Raw genomic sequence first — 24,827 nt, forward strand, 5'->3', positions numbered from 1 at the left:
GGTACAAAATTCTTCGGAGAGGTTCTTTCCAATTTTAACTGAGGACCTAGTATCAGTTAGAGTCATCTTACAAAGCCGGATGAGCTTTGCGGGAATACCAAATTCAGACATTGCATGGAATACCTTTGATCGGAGGGGACTGTCGAATGCTGCTTTATAATCGACAAAAAGGTGAAATGTGTCGATCTGCATCTCTTGGGTCTTCTCTAGGATTTGCCGCAGGGTAAATATCTGATCAATGGTGTACTTGCCAGGTCTAAAGCCACATTGGTATGGTCCAATTATCTCGTTGACCATAGGCTTTATTCGTTCGCACAGTATCCCTGACACTATCTTATAGGCAATAGGGAGTAGACTTATGCCCCTATAGTTGGAGCATACAGTCTTATCTCCTTTTTTGTGGACGGGACATAGGATGCTCAGGTTCCAATCGTCGGGTACGCGTTCTTCCTGCCAGATGGTGCTAACTAGCTGATGCACACACCTTATCAGCGCGTCGCCTCCGGTTTTAAACAGCTCGGCTGGTAAGCCATCGGCTCCTGCTGCTTTATTATTCTTCAGCCGGTTGATTGCTGTTTTTACCTCATCTTGGCCGGGTGGTATACATTCTATACCATCTTCTGGGATTGGATCTGCGGTATCATCGTCTTCGCCACTATTGGATACCAGCAGATTGGAGAAATGTTCCTTCCATATCCTGAGCACGCTATCTGTATCTGTTACCAGATTACCTTGCTGGTCTCTACAGGAGGATGTGCCTGTACCAAAGCCATCTGTTTGATGTTTCACTCTTTGGTAGAATTTTCGGACTTCATTCTGGCTCCTGTACATCTCGATTTTTTCACACTCCCGCTTTTCCATTTCTCTCTTTTTCTTGCGGAAAAGACGTTTCTCTTCTCTCCTTTTCTCCCGATATCTCTCTCGTGCGCTACGCGTTGCTACTGATTGTAAAGTAGCTCTATATGCCGCATTTTTATCTTCGGTAGCAGCACGACACTCCTGGTCATACCATGAATTCCTTTGTGGAGGTCTCTGGAATCCAAGTATGGATTTTGCGGCTGTTTGCATGGAGTGGGCAATATTTTGCCATTGTGTTGTTATGTTATCGGGACAAGGAGTGCTCGCGTTAAGCAATTGGGCTAGTTGAGTGGAATATGCTGTGGCTATCTGTTGTGTTTGCAGCCTATCGATGTCCAACTTCCGCGTTGTGTCTGTTCGTGCTTTATTTGTAGAGATGGACAGTGGGTAAATACCCAATGGGTAAATACCCGGTAAATTGGGTAAATTGGGTAAATACCGGGTAAATACCCATTTGTGGGTATTTATTTGGGTATTTACTATATTGAATCACTAATACAACATCTTAGACCCTATTTCTGGGTTTAGGCTATGAAATCGATTCAAAATGGATAGTTTTACAATACTTTAAACAAGTGGGTAAATACTTGGGTAAATACCCGAGTATTTACCCAAGTGTTGGGTAAAAACTCATTAACTGCCGAACCACTTGACGTAGGCTGACAAAATTTGGCTCAAATCTTACTTATGTCAAGAGAATATCTAGCATTGAAAATGGGGTCTCTGGGTCCATGTTTTGATATAGCCCCCATATAACCGTACCTCCCGATTTAAGGTATTTTTTGTCTATTTGCCTCATTGTACAATCATAGTGGCTGAAATTTGGCATAGTGAGTTCTCAATATGTAGCAAATACCCTTGCAAAAACTTGTCAACATAGGTCCACGTTTTCTAATAGCCCCCATATAAGGGTACCCCGATTTCGAGTATTTACCCAAATTTTGGGTAAAAACTCTTTAACTGCCGAACCACTTGACGTAGGCTGACAAAACTTGGCATAAATCTTTCTTATATCAAAAGAACTTCTGGTACTGAACATGGGGTCTCTAGGTCCATGTTTTAATATAGCCCCCATATAGCCGTACCTCCCGATTTAAGGTATTTTTTGTCTATTTGCCACATTTTACAACCAAATTGGCTGTAAATTAGCACAGTGAGTCCTCAAGGAGTAGAAAATATCCTTGCAAAAATTTGTCAAAATTTGGGTAAATACTCGAAATCGGGGTACCCTTATATGGGGGCTATTAGAAAACGTGGACCAATATTGCCAAATTTTTGCACGTATATGTGCTGCTCCTTGGGGGCTCACTGTGCCAAATTACAGCCAATTTGGTTGTAAAATGTGGCTAATAGATGAAAAATACATTAAATCGGGAGGTACGGCTATATGGGGGCTATATCAAAACATGGACCCAGAGACCCCATGTTCAGTACCAGAAGTTCTGTTGACATAAGAAAGACGTAAGCCAAATTTTGTCAGCCTACGTCAAGTGGTTCGGCAGTTAATGAGTTTTTACCCATCACTTGGGTAAATACTCGGGTATTTACCCAAGTATTTACCCACTAGTCTAAAGTATTGTAAAACTATCCATTTGAAACGAATTTACAACCTAAACCCAGGAATAGGGTGTAAAATGTTGTATTTGCCATTCAATATAGTAAATACCCAAATAAATACCCACAAATGGGTATTTACCCGGTATTTACCCACCGTGTGGGTATTTACCGGATAAATACCCGGTAAAAACCATCTCTATTTATTTGCAACGTTTAGACGGGTACGTACCTTTGCTGCAACAAGATAGTGGTCCGAATCAATGTTTGCGCCTCGGAACGATCGTACATCCAACACGCTGGATGAATGTCTTCCATCTATCACAACATGATCAATTTGATTACTTGTTCTTTGATCTGGGGACAGCCAGGTGCCCTTATGAATATCGAGATGATTAAATCTGGTACTGCTAACTACCATGTTTTTTGCAGCTGCAAAGTCTATCAGCCTCATACCATTGTCAGATGTTTCACTGTGGAGACTGAATTTCCCGACTGTTGGGCCAAAGATATTCTCCTTTCCAATTTTGGCATTAAAATCGCCTAGAATGATTTTAATGTCATGGGCAGGGCAACGGTCATATGTTTCTTCTAAGCGCTCGTAAAATATATCTTTGGTCTGTTCGTCCTTTTCTTCAGTGGGAGCATGAGCGCAAATAAAGCTGATGTTGAAGAATTTAGCTTTTATTCGAATTGCAGCAAGTCTTTCATTCACTGGGGTGAAGCTGGATACCAGATGTTTTAGTCTCCGACTAACTACGAATCCGCAACCAAACTCATGCTTTACGTCATGGCAGCTATAATACAGTGCGTCACCTTTAGGTGTTGTTGTGACGCCTTTCCCAATCCATCGTATTTCCTGTATGGCAGTAATATCGGCCTTGTACTTTTCAAGTACGTCTGCCAATGCGAAGACTGCACCTTCTCTATAAAGAGTGCGAACATTCCAGGTGCAGATTCGCAGATCATGGTCCTTAAAACGTTTGCGGGGTTCGTCAACTTTAGAGGGGTTTGTTTTTCTTTTCTTTCGTTTTTTCATAGTAGGCAGTTTTTTTCTAGGGGAGGGTTACTAACCCGACGCCCAAACCCAAGTTTTTAACGTTCTTATGGGTGAACGCGCGGCACATGTTAGCTCACTACATTTAACGGGTGTTAAAGGCAGTTCCCCAGGTGACACCACGGGGAGGTCAGTGTCCACTTGAGATGAAAGAGGGACCAAGATAAATCCTGGGCTTTGCCATGTTAAAACCGGTCAGGACCGTTCCTTGGTATCTTCCATCCCCTACGTCACCCAATTCTCATATACACTTTCTACAAAACTTTGATATAAATGTAACGTATATTATAGACAAACAAAACACATGTTCAGGTTTTGCCAAGTGAAATGAAGAAGCAGTATACTAACCACCGCGCAACACAAAGGATAATTAAAAGAAATAACAAAGCAGAAAAGACAACAAAACAAAGGAAAGAAACAAAAAAGAATAAAAAGAAAATTCTTTTAATTTATTTCGCCTAATAACAGGACTCATAGATGACTCCCTAAAGACTCGTAAACGATTATAAACATGACTCTAAAAAGACTCATTTGTGATTTGTTTAAAAGAGTCGCCTGAGGTTACGATTTCCTCCCGACAAAGGAGTCATTTATGATCAGAAAATGAGCTCATATTCTGGTTTTTTAATCGTGCAGTCGGATCAAAAAAGACTCGAATTTGATTAAAATTTTCAAAAAATGCTGGCTGGGTAGGGTTGTTAAGCAAGCAAATGTGTGTGTATGTGGCTGAGTGTCTGAGTGTGGCATTGATCATTTCGTACAGCAAATGTTTGCCAAAAAGTCGTCTTGTTTCGGTGGTGAATGGAACAACTCGGCAAAGCATAGCCGAAGTACATTTCAGTAATCGTACGGTTTTCGTGTTTTGCATTGAAAAGTTTGTGATTTTGTTTTGAGAGCGAAACGATTCAGAAAAAGTGAAAAGTTTGTGACTTTGTGTGATTGTTACTAGGGATACGTATTACCAATCAAAAGTCGACTTTTCGATCTTTTGATTCTTGGTTAAAACTTGAAATTTGATCTTTTGATTTTTACTTAGAAATTAAAAAATCGATATTTCGATCCTTTTATTCTTTTGATTCGTTTGATCAAAGTCCTTTGTTGGATAAATCCGACACCATCAATGTCAATTAGATTTTTGCAGATATTTGAGTGCAATTTAATTATGTTTCTTGTATTCGCATACAAAGAATTTAGTTAAAATGATCCAATTACTGTGAAAAACAATAAACCTTTGCTTGGTTAACTTTAAAAAGAAATGGTGTGTTCATAGTACCGTTATGCTTGGTTTACATTTACGAAATCCACTCGATTTCAACTGTCAATTCCATTGCTTAAACATCAAATGAAATCCAATGGATTTCGGATGAGTTTTCATTTGACGTTTGTAACGCATCGAAATAATGGTCGTAGACCCACACATATATATACCAAAATTAAAGTCTCGACGAGCTGAGTCGATCTGGCTATGTGTGTCCGTCCGTCCGTCCGTCCGTCCGTCGGTCTGTCCGTCTGTCCATCTAAACCTTGTAATCACACTACAGGTCGCAATTTTAATCCGATCGTCACCAAATTTTGGGTGTTGATGAAGGTCTCGGCCTATTGATTTTGGTGATGGTCGGATAATATTCAGGGGTCGAAATGGGCAAAAAACTTAATTGGAGAAAAAGTCAACGTTTTATTTCAAAGCGAATGTCTCCGCTTCTATATGGGGTATATCAAAAGCAAAATCTGACGATGAAAGTAGAAAATATCACCTTTGCAACGATGTAACGTAGGTTGTCGTAAGTGGTCAAACAACGAAGATATCGCAATAGCCGCTAATAGAACACAACTTTTCATTTTTGCGATTTTAATAATAATGACGAATATCACAGCTTTGGTTGGGGACAGTGAAAGTAGAAAGCTGAAATCTTTACAATGATGTAAAGCAGGTTGGCTTGGTAGCCAAATAACGCAGATATAACAAGAGAGATATCGCAATAGTCGGTAGTGCATCCCTATTTCCATTTTTTGTGCAATCACAGTACAGGTCGGAATTTTGATCGGATCCTCACGAAATTTTGGGGGTTGATGGGGGTCTCACAGAGAAAGAAACCTATTGATGGTTGGCGTACACTTTTTTATTTGAGTTATACTGACGATGCACTTAAATGCGTTTCAACAAAATTGACCTGTATTAATGAAGACATTCAGAGCATAGGTGCTAAGCTATCCCAATTTTAAAAGTTTGAATTTTACCAGTCACAAGCTTATGCACAGTGGTGGTAGTGGTAGTAGTAGTGGTGTAGGGTATCACATAGTCGGTCCCGATCCGACGATAGACTTGGCTCACTTGTCATTAAAATAGTGTTTTAGTGTGATGTGGAATTCTAGTTAGCTGCATATTTTCTTAGTGCATTTTGTGATGCCAATTCGATAATATACCTAAATTTGACCTAAGATTTTAGTCATGATGCCCACCAGTGCCCACCTCGGGAATAATGTTCCAGAGTAGGTCTAGGTTAAAGATTATTCAGTATTAAAAGCAGCTGCCATCTAGTGCCAGACTATAAATGGTGGGTCGCTGACTAAAGCTATCCTAGAATAGGGTTTGTATGGATATATTAGCGTATAATTCTGTTATCTGACCACGAACATTAACATAATTGGTATCAGTGGCAAGATGAAGAAATCTTCTTATGTTGGCGGTACGTGCCTTCCAGGAAGAACGCTAAAATATCTATATTAAGCATTTTTACCCATTTTCAGACAAAAAGGTTCATTTTCCAATCCGCTAAATTGGTTGCATTTTATGTTGTTATGGAGATTGTTTTGTTTCCACAAGCCTATTTTTGCATAAAACAAACAGCATAAAACAATTCTTACCGCATACCCCCTCCAGAGGGGAAAAGGGGGGAGAATGTTACGCCCATGGTTTCTTAAAACACTCTTCGCAGCAACACAAAGCTGTAACCGGCGCATTGGCTTGATTTTTACACTCTAACTATTTTTGGCAACTTTCTCCATACAGGTGGATCCACTGTGCACTGGTTGTTCTGTTGGTTTTAAAACTTTGAATGTTTTCTGTGAAGAAACCCCGAGCATTTAACATCATAAAAAGCTTTATTGTTTTCTAAATTACCCATTAGCATGATTTCTATAGTTCTGCATACGCTCAAACCAATTGTTGAAGAACTTTATCCACCCCTATTGAAACACCTCCAAAACGTGGTTTTTGAATATGTCAACAGAATATTTTGGCGATTGCTGTTTTGTATCGGGCTCATATGCATAGATTCATGATCCGTCACCTGCAACGAAATTTTAAAAGTCTTCGAAATTTCTTGCACCGAACGCCACGGAATCCAACGATAACAAGACTTTTTTACGGCCAGGTTCTCATGCAATATGGAATGTAAGCTGATGGAAGAAATATCCAATATTCTGGTACAACGGCAGTTTTTGGAAGAGCGCCACAGTACTATGTCAGTAGTCACATATACAAATTTGTCGGTAAAGTAAATTGAGTTTTTCGGAAAGAGAGGAAAGGAAAGAATACTCTTTCCTACCCCCTATTTACGAAATAGACTGATAGCCTACGTTCTGCACGGTCCCCACCAGAATTAGTGGCAGATTCGCCACCAGGCATATCCATAGTGTCACCTGGTTTTACATCGTTTCCCTTGGACGTACAAAGTTTGCCGTAAAGTAAATTGAGTTTCTGCAATAAAGCGGGGAGGACAGAGCTCCTCTATGCTCTTCCCTACCCCCTATTTCCCAAAAACTCAATTAACTTTAGTGCAAACTTTGTACGTGTGACTAATGACCATAGGATGTTGCTTCATCACGTCGAAAGTTGTGAAAAACTGACTTTTTTTGGTGATGTATATAGTTTTTACATACAAAATTTTAAACCCTTTATTTAGGTACATACCTAATGAAAAACAAGTAAAAAGCTTCCTCATTAAAATATTCTGAATTTATGTGGAATATTTAGATTTCTTTCCGTTATGAAAGTTCTGTTGGCCACGATTTTAGGTGAATTGCGTAAACCAATTACTTGAAATTTGGCGGTATCGTTGTTTAGGGGTATACCAAAATGTGGACCTATGTCTGCAACTACGAGTATTGGCGGATAAGTGTTTTGATCACTACGAACAGTTAATGCTAAATTGCACCCAATTTAGAGAGAAAATGTAAATAAAAATAAAAATTTTGAATGGGAGGTACCCGAAGGACTGGATTTATATGGACTATATCCGAGTTGATGAAATATTGTAATACGATTTGCAAATTTTGGACCAAATCCATTGCTCCCTTCGAGAGTTTTCGTTCCTCTTGTGGTTCGAGCATAGTAATTTCTTAACAGATACATATAGCATACCAAATATATGTTAATAATATGTAATTTAACGTACACACGAAATCGCTTAAAATGACATTGTTTATAACGTATTGTCATGGTGAATTATCCAAAAGACGATTTGAATCGAAACACGCTAAGAATGCGTGATGTCTCTGTTTATCTGTTTAACCCATTTCGTCGTAATTGGTGTTCGATTTTTCGAACAGTAAAACAATTTTATGGATGAAAAAGGTAAAATTTTAAACAACTTTTAGTATGTATATTAAGTCTTCTTTGTCAGCAAATAAAAACAAGTAAAAAAGTATCAGTCGGCTTTGCCGACGGAAATATACCCTCAGCTTGTGTGGAATACTTTTTTCCCCAAAAAAACTTAGTTTCGACAATATTTAGAGATCCAAAGTTTGGACCAAATCGGTTGCTATGTCTATGAGATTTCGCGCAAGTAATGTTTACCGCATATTTATCCAGATTAAAATAGTTTATTGATAATTTATTTGAATTGAATAGTTTTAAAATATATTTTCAGAATAATGAACTTATTTATTTAAAAGACAATTTCAGAGTGACAAAATATGAAAAATATGTTGAGCAGGAAATGAAAATTATGAATAGACATCGGATTTTGCATATTTGCATATTTTTTAATAATAAAGATACGAAGATTCTGATTGGACCAAAATTCGTTTCAAAGAAATCTAAATTCAATGGCAGGGTCATATTTTGTATTTATTTTGCATATTTGCATATTTTGCATATGCACAAAATATGCAAAATATGCAAAAAATATGCAAAATATGCAAAATATGCAAAAAATATGCAAAATATGCAGAATATGCAAAAAATATGCAAAATATGCAAACAGTTTTTGGCCGAAAATCGTCATAAAAGTCGTAAAATTGGCAATTAAAGTTGGGAAAAATCATCAAACTGTCCTAAATTAAAATTGTTGGCCGTTTAACGTCGGTGTTTTAGCCGATTATTATGCTATTGAGACCCCTTACCACAGTGTGGATATAAAAATATGGTTATACGTATATTGTAATACCATTTTTTTATTATTAACCTATTAAAAAATATAAAATGTGTTAAATTGTCAAATATTTTATTTAAAATTCAATATTTTCTTTGTCTTAATTGGTTGCATTAGTCTGGTTAACTCAAAGGGAAAACATCGATGTCGGATTTTTTATGCGGCACTCCCCTAAAGTGTTTATTTTGATTAGATTTAAATATTGTTAAAGTTTGAGCACAATTGGAATTTGTTAACACATGCCACTGGGGCCTCGTAGTTATGAAAATCTCGATTTTTTGGCTATTTGACGACTTCAGCTACCCATATCTATGAAACGGTTAAAACTATTTGCCCGTGTTATGCATTAAATTAAATGCCATACTATTCTTAATATTTCATGCTGAACAACAAAATACGTAAGTAGTACTGAATTCATGATAATAAAGCCAATATCCCGAAAACGCCTTAGGGTGAAAATGGAGTCTATTGTGAAAAAACCTTTTTTACAGTCTTTTCTTTAACTTGCTTTGGTGTCTGTTTAGTTCATATCTAGTAACTTATTTTCCACACAGTTGTAGTTGACCAATCGAACTAAAACTTTGCACACTTTTCAGACTTGGATGACAATACATGAATATGATACCAAAACCAATATTTGTCCATTTTTTCTTAGAGCCCCCATATAGCGGTACCACCCGATTTGCAGTATTTTAAGGATTCTGTTTTAATTTTTAGGCCGAATTAGCTAAAACATGGGATTTGGGGTTCCCAATGGTACAGGAACTTCCTCACTAAAAATGTTGGACTCAGGTCAAGGTTTTGGTATAGCCCCTATATAACGGTACAACACGATTTCAGGTATTTTAAAGTTTTTATCTACATTTTCGGCCTAAATTGGCTATAATTTTGTTATGAGGTTCCCAGTGGTCAAAAAAATTAAATGCTGAAAAGTTTAAAAAAAATATATTTAGAAAAAAATTAGTTACAGTGTTTTATTTATAAATGCAATTAAAACTAGAAAAAAAATTTTAATGATTTAATCTTTCAAATAAAACGCTTGTATTTGAATTAAAAATTGTGGCAATATTAAACGGCAAGCGTTTTATTTGAGAGATTCCATCATTAAAAATTATGTTCTAGTTTTAAGTGCTTTTATAAATAAAACATTGTAACTTAATTTTTTTAATTATTTTTTATTTCTTCCCAACTTTTGGGAATGAAAACAAATGCCTTTTACATTTTGTTCATATTTAAATTTATTTAAGGTACTGACATAATGTGATTTTCGAGACATCTGGGTAAAGATGACTACTTGGTAATGAACTCGACTCCTTGCTCTGTTATGTCCTTCATAACTTTCAAGTTGTTTAACATCCTTTACACTTCCTGGTAATTGATGTTCTGCGGTCAAGTTGCAGGATCTTTTTCAAGAAATTCGGAGTTAATGCTTAATCTCTTGGACAACAAGCAAGTATACCCTGGACACTTTTTCTGGAAATTTCGGCAGTTGTTCTTTTGTTACTTTAGTTTTATCGATCTTCTTCTGCTTGCTTTGTTAAGATTTTTGTCGCATTTGGCTCTTTACGGTGGTTTGAACTATCAGATCAAGCCAACAAGTTCAGGACTAAGATACCACAGATGATTTATCATTTTGTTATTTCCGTTATCTGATATTTGTTTCGTATTTCAATAAATCTTCAATGCGGTTTAGGTCTTTTTTTGGACATAAAAATATTTCTGAATTTCTTTTTCACTATTTGTTGTATTAAACTCAATCTATTGTCTCTAATCCTTTTAATATTATATCTACATAAACATTATCTTGTTCATTATACGTTTTGTAAAATCAATAACCCACACTCTCATTTATTACACTCAATTGTTGTCGTTTGATACAAAATAAATAAACAAAATAAAAAACGTTCTGGGCGTGCTAAACCAGGCTCGAAGGATGAAAAGAGAAAGTGCTTCTACGACCTCTTGTTCTTGGGAAGTTAGCTGGGAAGTAGTTTTAAAACTTTCTCGCCTACATCGAACTTGGATTTGTCAATCGCAGACTATTCTTATAGAAATCGCTTGAATATGTTTGGTTGATGTCCGGATGTGCTGCCAAACTTGCGGTCAAAAATCCGTCTCAACAATACCTCTAATAAGTCTGTACGCAGGTACAAAAGCTCTCGACTTAACACCTGCTCAAGCTGGTAAGACCCCATTATTCTAGGCATTCGTACACTGCTAAGTCTTGTTTCTCCCCTGAGCTACTGTCAGTTTCAGGAACGCCCAGGAGTCGTTCTTTACCCACTGTTTTGGGAATACCTGGTAATAGTTTTCCATGCCAGTGCACCCAAATAGCCTTGTTTTGGGGTATCTTTCTTGAAGTTGTTGCGAGTATTTTTCACTGTTTATTCTCCGGAATAAACGGATAAAGCCTCTAAAGATCTTATATTTGTTGGGGTCCTCTCCGAGAGCTTCTACTGTAGATAAAAAGATACGACTATCGTTCCTATTGGACACTTTACAGGGATCCAGCAGCAATGACAATTTCATGGTTAGGAGTTCTTGTTGAAGCCGCGCTTTATTATTTTCGGGATAGATGGTTCTTCAGATTCTACGAAGCGTTTAGCATCAAAAGAAGACCTAGACCTCATTGAAAATCTATTGAAATACGAAAACATAGACAGAAAAAGAAATTAAAAAATGATACATCACCTGCGGTATCAAAGTCCTGGACTTGTTGGCTTGGCATTGTTTGATCCGACAGTGCAAAACACCGTAAAGAGTCAAATGGCGACAAAAATCTTAACAAAGCGAAGATGAAAACTTCTCCGGAAATATTCGACCCAACTTTACAGAACAACTGTTCGAAATTCATAAAAAAGTCACATTAACTCCGAGTCGAGCTCACCACAGATTACAACCAATTAATTACAAAGGACGAACAACTAAAACAATGCGTTCTCCAAGTAGTCGGCTATACCCAGATAGGCTCCATTTTCGCCCTAAGGCGTACGTAGTCACGTTAAGCGGGACACTGGCTTTCTATCTCGAATTCAGTAATACTTACGTATTTTGTTTTTGAATATATAATAAACAGAATGGCCTTTAATTTAATGCATTATACGGGCAAATAGATTTAACCGTTCCACAGATATGGGTCGCTGAGAGAAACGAGATTTTCATAGCACGTGTTAACTTATTCCAATGGTGCTCAATTGGCAATCTTAATCTTAAATCCATCTAAAATCTAATCTAAGTAAACAGTTTAGGCGGCATCCTCGCCTAGAAAAATTCGACATCGATTTCTTCCCTTTGAGTTATAACCAGCATAAAGCTACAAATTAAGACAAAGAAAATATTGCATTTACATAAAATGATTGATATTTTATCAAATTTTATATTTGTTTCATAGTTTAACAATAAAAAATAGTATTACAATACCATATATCCTACACGACACCATCGTAAGAGGTATCAACAACATAATAATCTGCTAAAAATCGAAGTTAATTGGCCAACAGTCTTAATTTAGGACACTTTAAAGTTTTTTGATAATTTTTTCCTACTTTAAATGTAAATTTTACGACTTTTATGTCGATTTTCGCCCAAAAACTGTTTGCATATTTTGCATATTTTTTGCATATTCTGCATATTTTTTGCATATTTTGCATATTTTTTGCATATTTTGCATATTTTTTGCATATTTTGCATATTTTTTTTGCATATTTTGCATATTTTTTGCATATTTTGCATATTTTTTGCATATTTTTTGCATATATTTTGCATATTTTTTGCATATTTTTGATATGACCCCAAATATCGAAAAGTTAACCCTTAAAACGCCTAGATCCAAAATTTGAGTCCAATCGGATGAGAAATAAAAAACATGCAAAAATCCGATGTCTAATTATGAATAATAACTGTAAATTCAAATATGTCGATAAGTAGAATTATACAAAGTATTGATATTATAATAATGAAGAGAACAAATCTATAAATTAATCATTTATAATAAAATGTGTGTTTTATCTGTTTATAATTATTGAATTAATGGAAATAAAGGGAAGAAGGAATGATATTTAGCTATTTACCTTTTTTAAGAAAATAGATTATTAAATTAAATTATAAAACAAGTAAGCAAAGGCTATAGTCGGACGGGGCCGACCATGTGATACCCTACACCACAACTTGTAGGTATTAGCTATGTGCAACCGCCTTGCACACTGAATGTCCGGCTTCGATTCCCATCAAATTGTCTACGGTGGCGAAATGCCTCTTAGTAATGTTGGCGATATTTCCTGAATATTTCAGCCATGAAAAACGTCTCTACAAGTTACAACAAAACATCTCTACAAGTGATAACTAGGTCACATATCAATAACATAATATGAATCCATTGATATAAGAGAAGCCTCCCTTGCCTTTACTGGGATGTTTGTGGAAAATTATAATAATTATACACTTCTAAATAATATTCGAAAATTGGAAAATTCACATTGATTAGCCCCTCCTGCTACATCTTCAAATTGTCTTTGAATATCAGGTTCCTTTTTGGAATATACGTAAAATAAATAAATATATATATATATATACCACGCAATTTGGTATATTTGATAATTGGGAAAATTGCGAGTTTATTAAAGATCTATCGTCCAAAAATTGTGCACTTGTACCTCACATATGATTCGAAAATAGTTCATTGTAGTTCATATTGTGATATCAAAAATATATTTTATACCGGTAGAAATAACTAACAATGAATAGAAATTCAACTTTCGTGGGGGAGGTACCGGAAGGAGTGGACCTATAAGCATCACCTTCGAATTTCATCTAATACTCAAAGAAATATAACGATATCCAAAGTGTGGACGGACGTAGTATTCTGTTCGAGCTCTCCAGTCACAACATATGGTGCCATAGGGGCTTTTTACAACTTCCCGGCTGTTTTCTCAAGAAGTATGGACTTGCCCCTGAAAAAACTTTTGCTATCGTAATTGAGGCTGCGAATACAAGTTGCTTCAACAAAAATCAAAGTGATTCGAGAGGAGGTCTTAAAGTGAATTTATCCAAAAATTTGTGTGGGAGGTACCCGAAGGAGTACACATAAATAGACCATATTCCAACCTGACCTATATCTGGTAGATATATAAGGATGTGTAAAGTATGGACCAAATCGGTGTCTCCCATCAAGAGTTATCGTGCGCACAATATTTCCAAACATTTTGGAACTTTTGTGGGGGAGGTACCTGAAGGAGTGGACCGATATGGCTTATCTTCGAACTTACACTAAGGTTGCACAAAATATTACGAAGGCCACATTTTGGACCGAATCGGCAGATCCGTTTGAGAGTTATCTTGCGCTCCAACCACTACACACGGTATCATAGGGATTTTTTGCAGGCTATTTTCTCAGGAAGTATGGACTTGCCGCTGATGAAACTTGTATAGTCGTATGGGAGGCGGTAATACAAGTTGCTACAACAAAAATCAAAGCGATTCGAGTGCAGGCTCTAAACTGAAATTTTCCGAAATTTTGTGTGGGAGGTACCCGAAAGAGTGGACCGATTGAGTCCGTATTGAAACCTTATCTAAGTCTGGTACACATTTCACGATGGGCAAAGTACGGACCAAATCGGTTACTCCCTTCAAGAGTTATCGTGCGCACAAATTTTCCGAACATTTTCGAACTTTTGTGGGGGAGGTACCGGAAGGAGTGGACCGATATAGCTTATCTTCGAACTTAAACTAAGTTTGGACAAAATATTAAGAAAGCCAAAATTTGAACCGAATCGGTTCATCCGTTCGAGAGTTATCGTGCGCTCCAGCCAGACAGACAGACGGACGGACATGGCTAAATCAACTCCAAATTGTGTGAAACACATTTCGTCCAAATATACTTGGGGTCTAAAACCATTATTTCGATGAGGCACATTTTGCCCGTATGAAAGTGTATATACCCTTTCTAGCCTAAAGGCTGAGGGTATAAAAAATCTTCCCTTGAAAACTTCCCCTCCACCTAGATGGTAGGGGTGCATTTTCGAAGCCTATATTTTTGGATACTATTTAAAATTAATTTTAAAAATTAAAAAAAAAAACATGAATTTGAAAAAGTAATCATGGTGAATTATTACCAATACATAAAACCGTTTCACAAAACATAAAGAAGTTGATTTAGATGCACAAGCAGGACTTTACATATGTGCAAAGTTGACTGTTCGATTGTCATAAATGTCAGTGTCTATATCAACACGTGGAAATGTATGTACAAATTAGGAGGAGCAGTTATTATAGCCCCATAGAAGACTAAATATTAAATTTCAGTCATTTCTGTAGGATAGCCGTACTATCCTACAATATCCTGAAAACCCCTAAAATCGGGAGGTACCGTTCTAGTTTGGCTACATAAAACCTGAACCAGTGCTCACAAATTTCTGGATAGAAGTTTAGTAGGCCCAAAGAAGACTAAATATGTATTAAATTACTTCCGTTTCTATATGATAATGCAGTTAAACCCCTGAAAAATCGGGTGGTACCGTTCTATGAGGGGTAATCCAAAATGTGAACCAGCACTGACATATTTCCGTGGGAAAGTTTTGTAGGCCCAAAGAAGACTCTATACTACTCTTTAATCATTTTTTCGTTCACTCTGGTCCACACTTTGCACATCGTAATATTTTTACGCGACATAGATCGTCCAAACATACTTTGCATTTTGACATCACAAACAATGAAGAGGCGGTCCCACTTGTATTGAAAGGAGTGCCAAAAATAGTTCTAATCGAGCTACCGCCTCGAAATTTTAAACATAGTTTCACAACAAGGCAAGATGATAAAAAATTTGAGCTGATGTAGGTCCACATTTAGGTATAGTCCCATTGTAAAGGAAATGCCTGATTTTTGGTATTTTGAAGAATTTAGACACAGTTTCCTATTGACTTGGTTGAAATTTCGCATCCTCGCAAAAAATGTTCAATATAGGTTTACGTTTAGGTATAGCCCCCATATAAATGTGTATTTTTTTTTAAAAACACGGAGTCTCCTAAATACTCCCAACATTAGTAAAACTCAACATAAATTTATAGCACTGATTTCAAAAGTACCAGAAATTTTATTTACAAAGAATTTATTTTTAAGGAAGGTAGAAAACTATGTATGAATATCTTTTTACGAAAAACATTGTCAATGCTATCAACTATAAGTTTAAATCTGGAAATTGTACATTTATTTCACTCATAAGCTGCGATTGCTTTTCAATTTTTTCGACTTTTCTTGACATATTACCGCTGTAAATTAGCAAAAATTGTACTGCATATAGACAATTTGATGTGTTTAGGTAATATTTATTTCAATCGAAATCAAATTTGTTGCCCTAAATGTTCGATTTTTGTCCACGGCCGGAACCACAGTGCGATATGGCCCTCTTCGAACATAAACTAATTTTGGACCGATATAATGAAAACTTCTTTAACAAATTTTTAATTTTGATAGACTATATCATTCAATCTATACTATATCGACTCAGAATTTTATCCTGATAACAAATATGTATACTTTATAGGGTGCAAATAAGTATTTTAATGCGTGACAAACGGAAAAATATACCCTCCATTCTATGGTGGAGGGTATAAAAATTGCATAATAATAATTGTTCCAAAAACATGCCTGAAGGGACAAGGGAGACTTCTCTCATATCAATGAGTGCACCCCGATTCATATTAGCTCAATGATATGGGACCTACTGTTTATCACCGAGTCCGAACGGCGCACAATGGTTCAGGAATCGATTTTCCTGGCCAAAAATCAAAATTTTGTTTTGTCAAAGATATTTAATTTCTATATGGGATTCGATAGTAAATATATTGAAACTAAGGAAACCAAAAAATTAGGCCCAAATATTGGAAGGTGTGGGCGTGGCGTGCCCCTAAAGACGAGCATTTTCCCCATTTTTGGGAAATACGTAATTTTTGCAAATTTCTGGAGAAAGACGAAGCTATTTCTCTGAAACTATAACAGTTATTGTGTTCATTGTTTTTTTTTGTAAGGTATGAAGGATTGTGGCCTTTAAAAATCGTTTTAGTAAATTACCGTAGCGTTTACACAACATGATCTATTTTATTTTTCCTCGGGTACTAAATTTTATGAAATTCCAAATTTAGTGGACTAGAACTTTTGTGGAACAACATGGAACAAAGTTCTGTTTTCACAGAAAGATGCCCGAAAGTCTCCTCTTCCAGCCTATATATTCTAGAGTTGGGCAATCTCGTTCAATTGAAAGATCCGGGTCCCTTTTTCGTTCAATGGACACCGGTAGTTTCTATGACGAAACTGCGTATACTCAATTTCACACGTTGGTTTTTATGACGTTACTCATTCGCCTTTGACGAGGACAATGATCCGGATCTTTCAATTGAACGAGATTGCCCAACTCTAATATATACTTTTGTACCCGTCCCGTTCCGTCCGTTTAACACTTTTTTCAATTTATTGAAATTACATGGGTAAAAATGTGTGTTTTTCTATACTGTTTCCATATGAATTACAGTTTTTTGACACAAATTACAACTTTTTTGAGTATATGAGTTTTTATACGAGTTATATAAGTTTTATTAAAACCCAAGAAGAATTTTTTTAATTTTTGGAAAAAATTAAATTTTTTTTGTAAATTTTTTTTTTAACGACATTTTTTCAAATTTTTCTTTTTAGTTTTTTTTTTGGTAATTATTTTGTTTATTTGTTGGTGTTTGACCATCTTTAATACATAGGAAGATATAAAAACCACAAAAACACTCATATTTTTATGAAAAATAGTTACAAAACTCAAAAGTTTAACTTTGACCTTGAATTTCTCTGCAACTACCGGAACGAACTTTACCGCTTATAATTCGTCTGAAAGCTGATTGTGTTATCTGTCTAACAAAAAAAGAATTATGAATATATCTCTATCCGTTCAAAAGTTACAGAATTTTGACCAGGAAAAAACGGTTCTGAACCACTGTGCGGCGTGTCTAAGACACCACTTGTAGAGAAGTTTTAAATTAAAAATTGCATATCTCATATATTTCTTAACAGAATCCAAAGTTTACTTAGAAATAATAAATTATGTTTGGTATCTTCTAAGCAGCCTAGAGCAGGAGGAAAAGCATTTTCCTATTTTTAATGCGTTTTTAAACTTCTATGACTATAACTCAAACATTTGTTAACCGCTTTTAAAAAAATATAGCTTATTCGAAAGATATTAGTCGTCCATTTGCCGTTATTAAATTTGAAAAATAGTATATCAGAATAACTGCAGTTTTTATACCCTCACACGGTGCTCTTGAAACAAATTTAAATGGAAGGTGCTTACACCTTGGAAGTTTTTGCGGATTCTGAAACTACAATGTTTATAGATGAGAAAAATCAAAAAACAAAAAAAATCGCCGGAGCGCTTTTTAAATAAATCGCGATTTAAGTTGACATTTTTAGGGGTTGTTTAGGTTTTCACGATTTTGCTTAAAAACCGCAAGTCTTATCAAGATGGGACTAAAGAAAATGTTGTAGCGATGAAAATTCTCTACAAGATCGATCTTTACGGTATTTTCGTAGTTTTTACCGTTTTTGAAATATAGAAGTTCAAATTTGGACAATGCAATGACTGTATCGCCCCCTTATAAAACAATGTCATGAAGGGTGCGTCTTGACTAACTTTTGATGAAAACCGCTTACACAGGGAAAGTTTTTGTGAATTCTGAATCAGCAGTGTTCATAGATGAGAAAAATCCAAAAACAAGAAAAAATCGCTGTAGGGATTTTTAAATAAATCGCGGTAAAAATTCACATTTTCAGGTGTTTTTTAGGGTTTCACGATTTTGCTTGGAAACCGCAAGTCCAATCGAAATGGAGCTAAAGAAAATGTTGTAGCTGTGAAAATTCTGTAGAGGATTGGCGTTTATCATATGTTCCCAGCCTGTACCATTTTTTAAATAAAGAAGCTCCGTTTACATTTTTAGGTTTTTTTGTTAGGGTCTCGCGATTTTGTTTGAATACGGTAAGTCTTATCGATATGGGACCTGAGAAAATCTTAAAGCTGTGAAAATTCTCTACAAGACTGGCTTAAGTAACTTATCCTAAATTGTAACATTTTTTTAGATATATAAGTTTAAGTTGGGAATTTGCAGTCATGATATTGTTTTATAAGGGGGCGATACAGAATTGAATTAAATTTGAATTGTTCCAATTTGAACTTTTATATCTCAAAAACGGTTAAACCGACGAGAACGCCATAATGGCCAATCTTGTAGAGAATTTTCATAGCTACAACATATTCTTTAGTCCCATTTTGATAGGACTTGCGGTTTCTAAGCAAAATCATGAAAACCTAAACAACCTCTAAAAATGTCAACTTAAATCGCGATTTATTTAAAAAGCGCTCCGGCGATTTTTTTTGTTTTTTGATTTTTCTCATCTATAAACATTGTAGTTTCAGAATCCGCGAAAACTTCCGAGGTGTAAGCACCTTCCATTTAAAATTGTTTCAAGAGCACCGTGCTCAGCCTTTAGGCTAAAGAGGGTATTTACACTTTGATACGACCAAAAATGTGCCTCATCGAAATAATGGTTTTAGACCCCAAGTATGTTTGTACGATATCCGTTTCAGACAATTTTGAGTAGATCTAGCAATGCCGGTCCGTCTGTCTGTCTGTCTGTCTGTCTGTCGGTCTGTCTGGCTGGCTGGTGCGCACGATAACTCTTGAAGGGAGTAACCGATTTGGTCCATACTTTGCACATTATGAAATTTTTACCAGACTTAGATGAGGTTCCAATATGGACTCAATCCATAAACTCCTTCGGGTACCTCCCACACAAAATTTCCGAAAAGTTCAATTTAGGACCTGCTCTCGAATCGCCTTGGTTTTTGTTGTAATATATTGTATTCACTGTCCCCTATACGAAGGCAAAATTTGACCTTCGTAATATTGTTTCCAAACTTAGTTTATGTTCGTAGATAAGCCATATCGGTCCACTCCTTCAGGTACCTACCCCACAAAAGTTCAAAAATATTCGGAAAAATTGTGCGCACGATAAATCTTGATGGGAGTGACCGATTTGGTCCATACTTTACACATTCTCATAATATCTACCAGATATAGATCAGGTTCGAATATGAACTATATTTGTCCACTCCATCCCGTACCTCCCACACAAAATGTTGGATAAGTTCACTTTAAGACCTTCTATTGAATCACTTTGATTTTTGTTGAAGCAACTTACATTCGCTGCCTCAATTACGATGGTAAAAGTTGTTTCAGGGGCAAGTCCATACTTCTTGAGAAAACAGCCCGAAGGGTGTAAAAACCCCCTATGGCACCCCCATGGTCTATGTCAGTTCATTCCTTTAAGTACGTTTTCAGCAAAATTTTTGAACTTTAACCCTAATCAACATTTTTGCCGGTTCATACGAGACCAAAATTTTGAAACCCCCTAAATACATAAGTTTTTTGTGAAAAAAGTGTTTCATTTTGTACAGGCTGAGGGTATATCTCTGTCGGCAAAGCCGACTGATACTTTTTTACTTGTTTTTTAAAATTTTTCAAACTTTTTTGGCGGCTCTAGGGGGGGGGGGGGCAGCTGCCCCCCCACCCCCCTTGCCCATAGCTGGCTACGTCCATGCTACTGAGGACGCTTATGCTAAAAATGTCAAACTTTCCAATTGTGCTAGACATTGTTGTATAGGCCAGAAACTTATGTAGTAGCCCTCGTATATGTACTCTATGTCCATCCAAAAATATTGGTCACCGTATCTATAGTGCGCTCCAGCCACTACACATGGTACCATAGGGCTTTTTATAACTTTCGAGCTATTTTCTTAGGAAGTATGGACTTGCCCCTAAAAAACTTGTACCATCGTAATGGGAGCAGCGAATACAACTTTGTACAACAAAAATCAAAGCGATTCGAGAGCTGGTCTTAAACTGAACTAATCCGAAATTTTTTGTTGGACGTACCCGAAGGAAGGAGACCGATAAAGTCTATATTGAAACCTCATATATGTCTGGTAGAAATTTCACGATGTGCAAAGTGTAGACCAATTCGGTTGCTCCCTTCACAATTTTCCGAACAGATTTGAACTCTTGTTTGGGCAAAATATTACTAGGGCCAAATTTTGGACTGAATCGGTTGATCCGTTGGAGAGCTATCGTGCGCTCCAGACATCGATCGACTCCAAATTGTCCGGGAGTGATTTTGGCCAAACATACTTGGGGTATAATACATTATTTCGATGATGTACATTAGCACAAATGCTGAGACTATAAAAAAGTCACTATGAAATGAAACAATAAAAGTAATTTTGAAATACAGAAAATAATTGGTATATACAGTTGCGGACATATAATTAAGAACGACAGCGTATTAAAAAGTGCTTGCCTTTGCTACGTTACAAATATTTGAATACATGGAATAAAATTTGTAAATAAAATGCATGGTAAGTACTTTCAAATTCTGCCAAAACATGATTTACTTCACCCTCGTTTATATGAAATAAACCACACTTTATTAAAATAGTTATAAATCGACTTTGCCACATAATTAAGAACAATATAAGTAAAGGTTACTTAAAGGTAATTTTCATACACAATATGTGCATATTATGTTATGTAATTTAGAAATCGATTACTTTGATCCGTTTTTGGTATCCAATGTCCTTCAATGGTACAATGGTAGTCTAAGTTTGATAATTTAGCCATACATAATGTTTTCCAAGATTTACCCATAATTTGGCGAATTTATTTTATTTTTGGGATCTAAGACCACAGTATAAGTTTCCTCTCACTCCGTCTATGACGCTCTGAACGATACCTAGTAATTGTCGTTCAATGTCCGACGCTTATTTACCGCTTAATTGGTTTTTGCCCACTTAATCGAGGTCTGCGCCATGTCCACCTTATAAATCGGTAGGATTGTTGAAGAACATTTATTCACATAATGTTTTGAATGCTCGAATTCCACAATAATTTTGTGTTTTAACGTCAAATATTAGTTTATACAAAAATTGTATTTTCATCCAAAATCTTACATAATTTTGCCTAGTACACCCACGAAGACATTGTGAAGGCTTTCAAAATTTTAAGCCTCTCATTTTTGGTTATTTTAAAACGAAATAATTTTTTTATTTCCTGTCTACTACCTGTAAACAACATCAATACTACCGATTTATAAGGTGGACATGGCTCAGGTCTCAATGAAGTGGGCTAAAAACCAATTAAAGGGTAAATAAGCGCCGGTCATTGAACGACAATCACTTGGTATCGTTCAAAGCGTCATCGACGGAGTGAGAGGAAACCCGAACTATGGTCTTAGATCCCAAAAATAAAATAAATTCTTTAAATTATGTCCAAATTTTGGAAAACGTTATGCATGGCCTAATTATCAAATTTAGACTTAATAATATGGTACGTATTAATATTATTAAGGACAATCGATACTAAAAATGGATCAAAGTAACCGATTTCTAAAATTCATAACAAAATGTACACATATTGTGTATGAAAATTACATTTATTTAACCTTTACTTTTATCGTTCTTATTTATGTGGCCAGTAGAGTTGTGTAGTTCCGGAACGAACTAGTTCCAAGGAACTATTCCGGACAAGGAATTATTGGAACTACATATATCCGGCTCTTTCATTTATATAGTTCCTTTAGTTCATATAGTTCCAGCCGTGCATATAATTCCTTTCATCTATATATATAAAATTGAAATTTGTTTGTCTGTCTGTTTGTTTGTTTGTGCCTTATAGACTCGAAAACCGCTGAACAGATCTTACTGAAATGTTTAGTGTACATTGCTACATGGCCTGAAATGAAAATAGGCTATATCATTTTTTGAAATTTCGTGTTGATCTGGAGATATAGCATCAAAACCGGAGGTACCTCCAAACAATTTAGATTTTGTATGCAAATATCTTTAGAACTGTTACAGATACAATCTCCAAATTTTGTATGCGTGACGGAGTTTAATGTAGAAATAAATTTACCAAATTATATTTAAATCGGTTCAGATTTGGATATAGCTCCCACATACATATATTTTCGGCCGATTTCCTTATTTTATGTACCAAACATGCTATTTATGTCCAATTTCGATGAAATTTGGAATGTATGACGGAACTTGATCTGGAAATAAACGTGCCAATTTATATCAAAATCGGTTCAGATTTGGATATAGCACCCATACACATATATTTTCGGCCGACTTCCTTATTTTATGCACCAAACACGCTATATATGTCCAATTACGCTGAAATTTTGAATTCCTCACGGAATTTGTTCTAGAAATAAATGTGCCAGATTATATTGAGATTGATTCAGATTTGGATATAGCTCCCATACACATATATTTTCGGCCGATTTCCTTATTTTATGCACCAAACACGCTATATACGTCCAATTTCGCTGAAATTTGAAATGTGTAACGGAATTTGGTCTAGACATAAATGTGCCGAATTTTATCGAAATCGGTTCAGATTTGGATATAGCTCCAATATATATTTTCGGCCGATTTTCCGCATTTGATGCACCAAACGCGCTATATACGTCCAATTTCGCTGAAATTTGGAATGTGTAACGGAATTTGGTCTAGGCATAAATGTGCCGAATTATATCGAAAACGGTTCAGACTTGGATATAGCTCCAACATATATTTTCGGCCGATTTTCCACATTTTATGCACCAAACACGCTGTATATGTTCAATTTCGCTGAAATTTGGAGGGTCTGACGGAATTTGTTCCAGAAATAAATGTGCTAACTTATATAGAGATCGGTTCAGATTTGAATATAGCTCCCATATATATTTTCGCCCGATTTTCTGTACTTTATGCACCAAGCACGTTATATATGTCCAATTTCGCTGAAATTTGGAATGTGTTACAGAACTTGGTCTAGAAATAAATGTGCCAAATTATATCGAAATCGGTTCAGATTTGGATATAGCTCCTGTATATATTTTCGGTCGATTTCCTGTATTTTATGAACCAAACTCGCTATTTATGTCCAATTTCTGTGAAATTTGGAATGCGTAACGGGATTTGGTCTAGACATAAATGTGCCAAATCGTATCGAAATCGGTTCAGATTTGGATATTGCTCCTATCTATATTTTAGTCCGATTTTCTGTATTTGATGCTCTAAACACGCTATATGTGTCCAATGTCGCTGAAATTTGGGATGTCTGACGGAATTTGTTCTAAATATAAATGTGCCAAATTCTATCGAGACCGGTTCAGATTTGGACACACTACATATGTCCAATTTCACTGAAATTTGGAAAGCGTGACGCAATTCGTTCTAGAAATAAATGGGACAAATTATACCCAAATCGGTTCAGATTAGAATATAGCTCCCATATATATTTTCGGCTGATTTTCCGTATTTTATGCACAAAATGTGAATGTAAAAATAAATATGACAAATTATATCGAGAGCGGTTGATATAGGAATATAGCTACCCATATATATTTTCGGTCGATTTAATGTTTTTGTTACGTATGTTCAATTTCAATGAAATTTTGAAGACTTAGCAGTCAGTAAAAGTCATCATTATTTACAGAAGTACTTATAGTTGGGAAGGAATTGACCAAGGCTGTTAAGTATCATATCTTTGAGAGACTTCTTAAGATTTATGTTTTATTATGATATATCTAAATCATTAGGAATACTTATAGACGGAAAGGCTTTCGAAGGAGTGTTACCTCCTGAAACTTAAAAAAATACCATAGTAGCTCCATAACAACGCTGAATAGGAATATAACACCTTCATATCTCCTATATTTATTCGTTAAAATATTAAAAACGTTAATATAATTATGGCATTCCATTATATTTTATCGTTGTCGGGGCAGCAAAGTGCGCCGGGTTCAGCTAGTTTATGTATATAATTCATTTTCTTTCTTCGATCTTTCACGTTTGGTTCCTTCATCATTCAGATGCGGCCACATTGTTAAATAAATGTAAATTACATCCTCGT

General features: G+C 35.8%; 1 long non-coding RNA gene across 1 annotated transcript in view; it reads left to right on the forward strand.

Annotated features, from left to right (window-relative positions):
• Positions 1 to 24,827, forward strand: part of LOC141390685 (uncharacterized) — a 97,097-nt gene that overhangs the window by 11,052 nt on the left and 61,218 nt on the right. The window lies entirely within an intron of this gene.

Source organism: Musca autumnalis, unplaced genomic scaffold, assembly GCF_047663935.1.
Source record: "Musca autumnalis isolate F117 unplaced genomic scaffold, ASM4766393v1 scaffold_1, whole genome shotgun sequence".
NCBI lineage: Eukaryota > Metazoa > Arthropoda > Insecta > Diptera > Muscidae > Musca > Musca autumnalis.